Genomic DNA, 12,576 nt, shown 5'->3' on the forward strand with positions numbered 1-12,576 from the left:
TCAAACCTTTTAAATGTCCGGTAAATGTCCACTAAAGTCACAGACCACTTTTTTGTTTTTCCATTTTCTAAATACATGAAAGTCACGCTATCATAGAATAATTAGAAGAGAGGGACTTCGAATTATTCCAATGCCCACGTTAGTACGCAATGGCGGCCATAACTTAAAATGGCGGTTGGAGATCGGCGGCAACAACGAACGATGGTGGTGGCGGCAACAACAAACGATGGTGGTGGCGACTGGAGATCTTAGTCTATTCCAATTTTGCAGATCGGCCAAGATTTGGTTTTTAGATAAAGAGGGGAACGAATCTACATATAAACCTGGAGAAATTAGGTTAAAAATCAATACCATAATTACAGGGATTATTTTTGGAAGTTACTAAACAAATTACTAAATTACCCTTATTTATATATTTAATTATCTAATTTTTTATTTAATTTTGATTGGCCCACATTTATGCATACAATAACACAATAATTACTTTAAATACCTCAACCTATATATATATATATATATATATATATATATATATATATATATCAACCGAAAACTCATCCTCATTTACACATTTACGTCCCAAAAATCCCACAATACCCTCTCAAAATTCATAAGACAATCTTCATATCTTCATATCCTTGCTAGTAGATCTTCAAATCTTCATAAGAACAACTTCAAACATTCAAACCATTTCCCAGGAACTCCTTCACACCTTGTAAGTAACCTTACACAAATTAGTGTTATTTAACATTTAAATGGTTAGTTTATCTAATTTACGTATATATTACGTGTTAAATACTAATAGGATACGATTATTTTTGCATGTTCTAACACGAAGAACATCACTGCCACATCGTAACCAACCAAGAACATGCACTTGAGGTGAATTAATACCCCTACGGTTTTCATGATTTTTATATGTTTAGGGGGGAATACAAGTAAAACACAAGATAAATTGTGTTAATATACAAACCGTTACGTTTATGTTTTTATTAAATATAAATATACACATGGGTACAAATTTGATACAGTAAAACTTTAACCCTTTTGTAACATGTCGAGCAAAAAATGTATAATTATATAAACGAGCATATATAATTATTTTATTCCAACTTATTATCATGTCAAATTTAATAATAATATACAAAGAATTCGTATTTCACCGAAACATTTATATAAACTATAATAGGTATAGTTTATGCAACATACACACTATTTTACCCGGTTGAGGGCACAGAAAATAATTATTTAAAAAGAATGATTATTTTCATACTACGTAAACATTTACTTACAAACATTTCGTGAAAAAAGAGTTTCATTACACTACACGTAAACCATTAATATAGCTTTGTGAGACATTATCTTCAAGTACTTACCTAAGTACCATCAAAAGTCATGTATTATAACCAGAGTCTCCTGGAGGGAGAGTGTGACAATTATGTATAGATCTATACGGGACTGACAATCCTACACCTAAGCTGCTTGCAACAGCTAGACCGGCAGGTCTGGGGTGACAAATGTCGTAACATTCTGACACCTGAAGAACGTCGTAGCAGGCCAACAGTCGCTAAGTATGGTCATAATAACCTCACAAAGCTCTTTTGCATATATATATATATATATATATATATATATATATATATATATATATATATATATATATATATACTCGAAATAGAAACTTTAAATCATATATTATATGTGTACCCGCGCAAAGGGGCGGCGATAAATAGCTCTTTTGGTGAATAGTTTCTTACAGAGAAATAATTATTAAGTTTTATTGTTGGTTATTATGTAATAAAAAAATTACCACTTTGAAATAAAATATTTATTTTTCGACCTTATATTTATATTGCCTTTTTATATATTTGATGTAAATTAATTAATATCGATATCTAGTTTATGAAATATAAATTAATTTATATATATATGAATTTAATATTTTAAAATTGTCATTTTGCTCCAAATTAATTTTTTTTAATAATCTTCCTTAATTCAAGTCTTCAAACTTTTGGTAAGTATTAATGATTTATTTATAATTGATTTGTACAAAAAGTTTTATAATTTGTAACTCTTAAATTTCAAGATATGACTTATATGTTTTATGATATAGTATATATATATATATATATATATATATATATATATATATATATATATATATATATATATATATATATATATATATGCAAAAAAGCTTTGTGAGGTTTATTCTATTTCCAAAACTAAAATTGCTAAAAGATATCCGGTTACAACTTTAAAATCATTTCATACATTACTCACAAATAAATATTTTTTCTAAAATAGTTATTTTGTGATTGGTTATAACAATTTTCATATTTATATTTTTTTTCTCAAGTAATTTTGTTTTAGTTCCTAATAAAGTTAAATTATTAATATTTTATAATTTATGATTTTAATCTTTTATTATAATTTAAAGTTACTTTTTGTCCCTTATACAATTTGTTTTTATTGTTTTCGTTTTTATTATATATATAAATTTTTATTTTTATGATTTCTTAATTAATTTTCTTTTGTGGTCCACTTTGCAAATGAGTTATTTGTTGCAACGCGCGGGGTACTAAATACTAGTTTTTAACAAATTTTAACGAATTTTCAATATCAATCAAACCACATTAGGGGTATCAAATCGAGTAATCGTGTCGTGTTTTTTTCTAACACCATACGACACTACAAAGTTTTATATAACACGAAAACGAACTAATTAAAAAATGACAAACACGATACGACACGGCAAATATAACATAAAATAATTATTAGTTTAATTAAATAATACTTAAGCATGCACAACATGAGCAACAAATGTTAAATTGTGTTTGTTTCGTGTTGAATTTTGAACACGAATACGACACGGCGTCATGTTTTTTATACTTGATACAAACACGAATTCAAATTTCAGTTTTGTCTCAATTTCGTTTCGTGTCGTATCGTTATATATATATATATATATATATATATATATATATATATATATATATATATATATATATATATATATATATATATATATATATATATATAATGAGATACCATGGTGTGAGACTGTGGGCTAAAGCCATTGGGCTAAGGAAGTTATATGATGGGGTAAAAGTCGTTGGGTTTAATATTTTTTTTTCTGTTATTTATTAATTATTTACTTTAACGAGTATGTAATAATGTATACCCTTGAAGTTTTAACAATTCCACATTCTACCCAATTTAAAGAGGTTTTCGGTATTATAAGATTCTTGAATTGTCATTTTAGCCCGTGCATTTCTATTTAAGAATAAAATGTTAACTTAAACTCAACTGCTAAAATCTAAAAAGTTACGGAAATACCCTTAGGACTTATAATATGATATGTTGGCTGATTTTTATTTATATATTTTCGGAATTTACCGAAACACCCCTAGACTATATAAATATTATGTTATATTTTAAAATCAACTTTGATTGTTCTATTTTTTTTTTTTTGAAAGATAGTTTAATACATATCGATGGAAGGCAAACGGGCAACAAGCTGCGCCGCTAGCCTTTTCTGGATGGCAAAACCAATTCTTTTGAAAACAACATTTGTGGATCTAGGAGATATGACATTAGAATGCATGACCCGTTGGACTCTATTGAGGAGCTCCACCGCCTCTGGTGCGAGAAACTCAAATGTATCGAATGCAAAAGGTACAAACACATGTTGATTTTCTATACATGTATTCTCGTGCTTTACCACTTTACGCAGCGGCTTTCAAAGCGGCATTCCCTGCTGTGAAACCCCCGCTCCACAAACCAACGAGAGGAGAGACCCCAGTAAGATCCACGCATGCATGCTTCCCTCCTATCCATCCAAAGACCAAAATGTCAGCCGGTCTAAGTTTCTTGAATTGTCATTTTAGCCCGTGCATTTCTATTTAAGAATAAAATGTTAACTTAAACTCAACTGCTAAAATCTAAAAAGTTACGGAAATACCCTTAGGACTTATAATATGATATGTTGGCTGATTTTTATTTATATATTTTCGGAATTTACCGAAACACCCCTAGACTATATAAATATTATGTTATATTTTAAAATCAACTTTGATTGTTCTATTTTTTTTTTTTTGAAAGATAGTTTAATACATATCGATGGAAGGCAAACGGGTAACAAACTGCGCCGCTAGCCTTTTCTGGATGGCAAAACCAATTCTTTTGAAAACAACATTTGTGGATCTAGGAGATATGACATTAGAATGCATGACCCGTTGGACTCTATTGAGGAGCTCCACCGCCTCTGGTGCGAGAAACTCAAATGTATCGAATGCAAAAGGTACAAACACATGTTGATTTTCTATACATGCATTCTCGTGCTTTACCACTTTACGCAGCGGCTTTCAAAGCGGCATGCCCTGCTGTGAAACCCCCGCTCCACAAACCAACGAGAGGAGAGACCCCAGTAAGATCCACGCATGCATGCTTCCCTCCTATCCATCCAAAGACCAAAATGTCAGCCGGTCTAAGTGTGGACCTACCATCCTGCGGGTCCGTCAAAAAGTTCACTGGGGCTTCTTTCTTCACAGAAATATCAGCACGCCGAAAAGCATCAAAGAGAACATCCTGAACCATATCATGTCTGTACTTGAAACCAGGGAGCTCTCTACAATGAACCGCGTGTTCCCCAAAGGTATCCAAACATGCCTTGCGGCAAACTGGGCAAATAGTTATTGGAAATTTTGTGATTTGGTATATGGACTTACAAATAGTTTTATCCGTATGGGCTCAAATTATATGAAATTGTCATTGATATCTAATGAATACTTGGATTATCGAGAAAGTCTACGGCTGAAAAGTAGCTTTAATCTCGGTATTGGTAATACACTAATACCTGAGACAAATCGGTTAGTCATATATCGAGTTGAAATTCGAAAATACACTCTGATCATTAAGCAGAAATGATTGTAAACAACGAGAGACTTTTAAGGTATTTAGAACCTGACATGTTTAATATCTTTTCACATATATTTAAAGGCGGTCAACACCTTTGGATTAAGGTAATGATTTATTAGAATATTCATATCCAATTAATGATTCCTTAGAATTTGGGACAGACCCACTTTAACATTATATATATATATATATATATATATATATATATATATATATATATATATATATATATATATATATATATATATATATATATATATACGTGTGTGTGACAAAATTTTATAATTGGTTCATGTGGTTTGCAAAATATCTCACTTTGAAGACTTTCAAGAAAAACGTCATGCCAGTGGTCCTGTGGTGCGCAAAATTACATGAAAGGTCTTCCTCCAGTTAAATCTAGCTTTTCAGTTGTTAAATTTTAATGAAAAAAATACTATTTTACCCTTGTACCAAATTTGCAACATACTACAAACCTAAAGGACCAATTATGTATTTTTGTAAATTTGAAATTTTATATATATATAAATTATAAATATAAATTTTGTGTATATATAAGTTATAAATATAAATTTTATATGTATGTATATATATATAATTTCAACAATTTGATAACTTTTTTTTAATCTTTTTGATATTTTGTTTTCTATTTTTATTTTATAATTTTAGTTATTTATGATTTTTTTAATGTTTTTATTTATTTTGATTCAAGTAAACAAACTTAAATTCGATAAACCATGTCAAAATCGTTTTCTCTTTAATTTTTCTTATTTGCGAATTGAAGCATTATTGTTTTTTTTTTAATTTTATGTCGTTACGGTTCATGTTTTTTATTTGGATGGTTCATAGTTAATATCGTCAATAATTTTATGTTTGCATTTATCATTATCACTAGGTTAATACCCATGGACACCACGAGTGAGAAAAAAAAACATTATTGGTAATTTCAAATCATAATGACTAATCAATGATTTGTAAAGAATTATTAATTTACAAAGTTTGACGTTTTGTTTGTAAGTTTAAAATGATTAGTTAAAATTAATATATACCGGTATGAATATCCGATCGACATTAAACGTGTATAAATGTAAAATTGCTTACCTTCGAAATTTTGAAATAGTCGTTTAAGCCTGAATAAAGAATGACCTAACACAATAATTAAGACATTAAAACAACTTTAAAACTTAATAGGCATGATAATAATTAATATTGGATTTGCAAACAGTTAATAATAATTAATGTTAGAATGTTTTGGAAAAAATAACAGATTTAGGTAGGTTGGTTTTATAATTATATAAAAATAGAAATATATGATGCGTTTGATTTAAAATAATATAAAACTATTGTCTTTCACTAATATAATTAAGACATTAGTTGATTTAAAATAAGACTATTACCTTTCACGTTCGGTCAATCTGTATGCAATCCATCATATGCTTGCTTTAGGGATTTACGACAAAGTTAGTATATATGGCTTTGGTAAATGAGATTCATCTAATCTTCATAATGACAATGTTAGCTTCTTTTACACATGTTACTCAATTCTCACTCTTGTTTTCAGTTATTTCTATATGAAACATTTTAATTGTTTAGAGATAAAACATATGTAAATATTAAATTACTTATAATAATTGAAATGTCCTTTTACGTCGAAATACACCAGACTATCCCTATTCCATAGGCTCTAAATTCCAATCCTTCTAGAAAAGACAAAAAAAAAAAACTTTTATCCACATCAAATAACACGAGCATCAGCATCAGCAGGATCAGGTTCTTCATACAAAACATCTTGTTCTTCAAACTTCACTCCAACCAAAAACCTTATAATAACCTTCAAACCCAAAAAGAACAAATGGTTAACGATAACCATTTTACCCTTGATTAAAAAAGTACATATACTCTTAAAACTAACAACAATTACCTGTTTAGGATCATAAACAACATACTCATTATATTCATGAGGACCCTCTTTATGCTCAGTTTCTACCAGATAGCCAATACAGATCCTAAAACAGAAGAGTGCGATGGAACTCAAAGACATGTTACGCTCATTACTGAATTTGAACTATTACACCCAATATTCTATATAATCCAAGAAACACGAAAATGATATTTACTAAGAAAAAAACCCATCAAATTAACAAATTAACAATAAAAATGGAGAAACCCACGAATAACCCCTTCAGAGTATAATGTAAAAAAGTGTAATATTGAATTATATTTAACCTTTTGGCGGTGACTACACACTTCACATCCACGAATAACCCCTTCATAGATCTGATTGTTTGAAGTTTAGTTATACATTAATACCATACAATCAATAAACATCATATAGACACTATTAATAAATTTAACTGATTAAAAACAATATTTTAATACAAACCTTTTCAAATGTAGAAGCATCTTGTGAATTGTTATCAATTAGCCATAGTTTATCCAAGGTCTAGGCCTAACAGGCATCTTAATCTTTTCATCATCACTTTTCTCAATCCATGCTTCGTTCTTGACTGGATGTTGGATGTTGTTCAAAAATACTCATAGGGACAAGAACTTTGTTATCTTTAACTATTTTTAAAGTAAAGGATGTAAGAGATTCAAACCCTGGTCGAATTGATGGAATATCAATGTTTTTTCTTTGACATCATTCCTGTCCCCATCATGAAATTATTTTCACAAAAATTATAGCTCGATATTATTTAATTTTTTAAATACTTTATCTGCATCATAATCAAGTTCAAGCATATGGCGTAATTTGCCAATTAGTAACACAGAAAAGTACCATGGATTGGATCGATGGTTGATATATACATATACATAGATGATAAAAAAGTTCAAAGAACATGAATATTGATTACCCCAAAAGAGAGATGCAGTCTTCATTGGTCAAATGTAGGCCCAGATGTTATATATGGTTTTAAATTTAAATGAAACCTAATAATTCAATATAAATAAAGATGATTAAGAATTTACTTTAAAGGAATTGCTTTCAGATCCTTGTTTGCGTAAAAAAAGTATCATGTTAATGGAACCATAAGAAGTAAGAGGAGTTTTCTAACAAAAGGGATATCAAATTTATCATCACCTTGAGCTTGAGTAGCTGATGCAAATGCTGTTTATAGATTTCTTTATAGCCCAAAATAAAATCAATACACCAAACTAATCGTAACTACACTAACAATTTTCTTTCAAGCATTTCATCAAGCATGTGGTGTGCATCTTCAAACCTGCCAACTTAATCGTGACTACATTTATCAGGACTTAAAATGCATGTCAATTAAGGTTTTCCTATGATCGTCATGAACAATAAAGTTATATTCGCTATAAATTAAAAGTATAATTACTTTGCACTGACAACCCTCCTCGTTCTCCTATTTCCCTCTCTGTTCCTTCTGTTGGCAACCCTCACCCCTGTCGATGACCCTCATGTTCCAGTCCCGATCTCCTTCTCCACAACCTAAATCACAGAAACTAAAAATCGAATCAATCCAGGTCACTCATGAAGGTCGCTTCTTGGAAATACCCTCCCCAAAATCGAAGCACGAGTCTCCTTTTGGAAATACCCTCTTCAAAATCCACCCAAACTTACAGTGATTTATTCCATAATAGTTGTTGGTGATACATTAAACAATCTTAATCTAACATACGAATGGAGCTATGGTGGAAGAAGAAGAGGAGGAGAGACAAAGACATTACCACGGAGAGTTAGATTTGATCTGGTTTGAACGACAACAAAAACGCAACCATTCAATTGCGTTCCTCAAATCATGGGATGTTCGTAATCAGATCACAAATTTTCCGTGATTACATAGTTGATTTCTCGGAATAAAAAAAACTGGAAACTCTTAATCAGTTACAATCTTGTGCCATAAAGTAGGATTTCATTTTGAAATTTGACATTATTCATCCACGGATTCACTTTCCTAATCCTAATCTACGTGAGTTTTAAGCATCAAAAGGGCAAAATAGGAACATCACATCGGAAAATTGCGGGAAAAAAAATTGGAGAAAGGCTGAGCAATTGGCACGTGTCATATTGGTACTGTTTTATTAGGATAGAAGATTATGTCACCTTTTGTTTTCTATTTTTTTTAGTTATTTATTATTCTTCTATTGTTTTTATTTATTTTGATTCAAGTAATGAAAAATAGAAAAACAAAAATCAACTCAAACACCAAAATTGTAATATATTGTAATATATTCATACATTTTACACTTTTTGGAAAATGTCAAAAAAAAAGCTATCAAAATGATGAAAAACAAACGAGACAACGAAAAAATTTAATATAGGAAAAAATTAAAAAATAATACGAAAAAAAATAAAAAAAAAATAATACGAAAAAATCGAAAAAATATGAAAAAACCAAAAAATTATGAAAAGTGTAAAATGTGTTAATATATTAGAGTATATTACAATTTTGGTGTTTGAGTTTTTTTTTTTTGTATTTTTTATTATTTGAATCAAAATAAATAAAAACAATGGAATAATAATAAATAACTAAAATTATAAAAAAAAAATAGAAAACAAAATGTGAAATAATGATAATGATGATTGCAAATATAAAGTTGTTAACCATATTAACTATGAAGCATCTAAGTAAAAAAAAAGATAAACTATAACGACATAAAATGAAAAAAAAAAAAAAAAAAAAAAAAAAAACATTAACGCTTCAACTCACAAAAAAAAAATTAAGAAAAAACGGTTCCAACATTGTTTATCGAATTTAAGTTTATTTACTTGAATCCAAATAAATAAAAACATTAAAAAAAACCATAAATAACTAAAATTATAAAAGAAAATAGAAAACAAAATGTCAAAAAAGATAAAAAAAAGTTATTGTTGAAATTATATATATATATATATATATATATATATATATATATATATATAATTCATATTTATAATTTATATACATACAAAATCTATATTTATAATTTATATATATACAAAATTACACAAATGGTCCTTGAGGTTTGTAGTATATTTCAAATTTGGTACAAGGATAAAATAGTCTTTTCCATTAAAATCTAACAACTGAAAATGTTAGATTTAACGGCAAAATGACCTTTCATGTAATTTTACAAACTATAGGGACCAGTGGCGTGACGTTTTCCTTGAAAGTCTTCAAAGTGAGATATTTTGCAAACGATGGGACCAATTATGAAATTCTCTCTCTCTCTCTCTCTCTCTCTCTCTCTCTCTCTCTCTCTCTCTCTCTCTCTCTCTCTCTCTCTCTCTCTCTCTCTCTCTATATATATATATATATATATATATATATATATATATATATATATATATATATATATATATATATATATATAATGAGGTTTTATAGACATTAACAAATAACCAAGGAACCAATCGTGAGCGTCGAAATTTAAAGTGATCAACGGTCAAGGAAAATGATGTACACTTATACATTGGACGTACATACACCAGATTATACCATAAAAGTCACCTATTTACCAAAAAATTCACCTCTTTTTTCGTTAATTTTTTTAAGCCACGTTTTTATCGAAAAAAAAACTGAATATACCGTTATTCACGATTTTTCATATTCATTTCATAGAGATCCATTGATATATAAAAAACAAACTTTAAAAAAAAACTTATTTCGTTTTATTATTTTTTTCAATATTTAAGTTTATTTTTATCAAAAAAACTAATTATACCAAAAATTTCAATTTTTTGTCATCTATTAATAAACATCATCAACGACTAAAAGAAAAAAAAAACTATTAATATACATATGAAAAGCATAACATGAATTGGCCTATACAAAAATGGTCCCTAGATTTTGTTGAATTTGACACTTTTGGTCTCATTTTTTATTTTTTTATATATATTAAAGATTTTTGTGAGGGAATTGGCTTAATTTAAATAAATGGTCCCTGAATTGGCTTAATTTACATAAAAAGTCCCTTTATTTTGTTGAACTTGATACTTTTGGTCCCATTTTTGTTTTTTATATATATTAAAGATGTTTGTGAGGGAATTGGCTTAAATTAAATAAATGGTCCCTAGATTTTGTTGAACTCGCCACTTTTGGTCCCATTTTTGTTTTAAAAAAAATGCTTTGCCCGGGATCACCTACTAGTTAGTTTAGATTCACATTGTGAATCTAAACTATAAATATTTTAATTTTAACATTCACAATGTGAATCTAACTCACTATTATTCACATTGTGAATCTGCTTGTAACATCTATTTTTCAGATTTTCGTTTTAACCCTTGATTTGTGCTTTAGTTGCAAGTTTAATCCCCAGTGGCAGTTTCGTAATTTCGAAGTCAGCTGAAGTATGTGGGGGCGTGGGGCGTACACCTTCGTACACAGAGCGTACTTCGGATCGCATTAGTACGCTGAGCGTACGCAGCTAGGGTGCAAACCCTACTTTTTAGGGTTTGGACCCTATTTAAACACATTTATGACCACATGCACCTTCTTATCTACAACCTCCTTCCTCATTTCGAAACCCTAAAGAGTGTTTGTGCATTGTGAAGCTTGTTGAGCCATTTTGTGTGTCATTTGGAGCTTTTGGAGTAGAAGGAAGAGTATTGAGGTGGTGGTGTTTCACTCAAGACTTTGGATCCAACATCTTGTACCCCTTGTGCACCTTGTGGAGGTAAAAAGCTTTAACCTTGGTGTAGAAATCTTATGGATCTAGTTTTAGCTCAAAGTTGTTCCCTTTTTGGTCCCAAACTTGGTCTTTGTGAGTAGAAGGTACTCCGAGGCATGTGAGTTGTCCTTTCAGAGGTTTTAAGGGGTGTTAAGTCATAAAAGTTGGGTTTTTAGTCACTAGTTTTTCTCCATGCAAGTGCTAGATGGTCTTAATGGGTTAAGAGACTAGGGTTTGTGGATTTAAGGCCTTAATAGCCATACAAAACCATAAATTTGGAAACTTTATTGTTAAGAACGATTTTGTTGTCTATATCTGAAGTTTGGACGTAAGTGCTTAAAGGATTAAGCACTTAATAAGAGGGGTGGTGTGCAGCCGCATACGTTGGGCGTACCGAGGGGTACGTTGCGTGTATGTGGTCATCTCCCTGATCCTCGGTCAACTGTGAAGTACACCCCGCATAAACAAGGAGTACGCCCCGCGTACTGACTGAATCAACCCCGTTAACTCAGTTGACTTTGACCTGGATTTTGACTAGGGTTTGACCTAGGGGTATTTTAGGTATTTGAATGACAGTCTTAGTTTTGGTTACTATTATTCGTAAATGTGGCCTATAGCGTGGGTTTCAGAGCACCGTGTCATTTCAACTTTTCGTCTGTCTGTGAGGTGAGTTTTCTTACCACCTTAATTGGGCCGAAGGCACCAAGGTCGACTCACTGTATTGTATGAGTAAAAATTGTATGCTATCGTATGATTTTGTATGACGTAATTGAATGATTTATGTATTGAGCTAGTATGGGCTCAGAGTCATTATGGACTCGGGGTTGATACAGACCCAGGGTTGATTTGGACCGACACAGCTACTGGTTATTTTGGGTTGATACGGATCTGACACAGCCACGTGTTGTTATATTATATGTATGTTGTATGTGGTATTTTGGGAAGCTCACTAAGCTATATGCTTACGGTTTATGTTTACAATTTTAGGTGCTTTCAGTTCAAAAGGGAAGGGCTCAGCGTGTTGGCACAACATCCTCCCCATAC

Source organism: Lactuca virosa, chromosome 8, assembly GCF_052849685.1.
Source record: "Lactuca virosa cultivar CGN04683 chromosome 8, Lactuca_virosa_CGN04683_v6, whole genome shotgun sequence".
Lineage (NCBI taxonomy): Eukaryota > Viridiplantae > Streptophyta > Magnoliopsida > Asterales > Asteraceae > Lactuca > Lactuca virosa.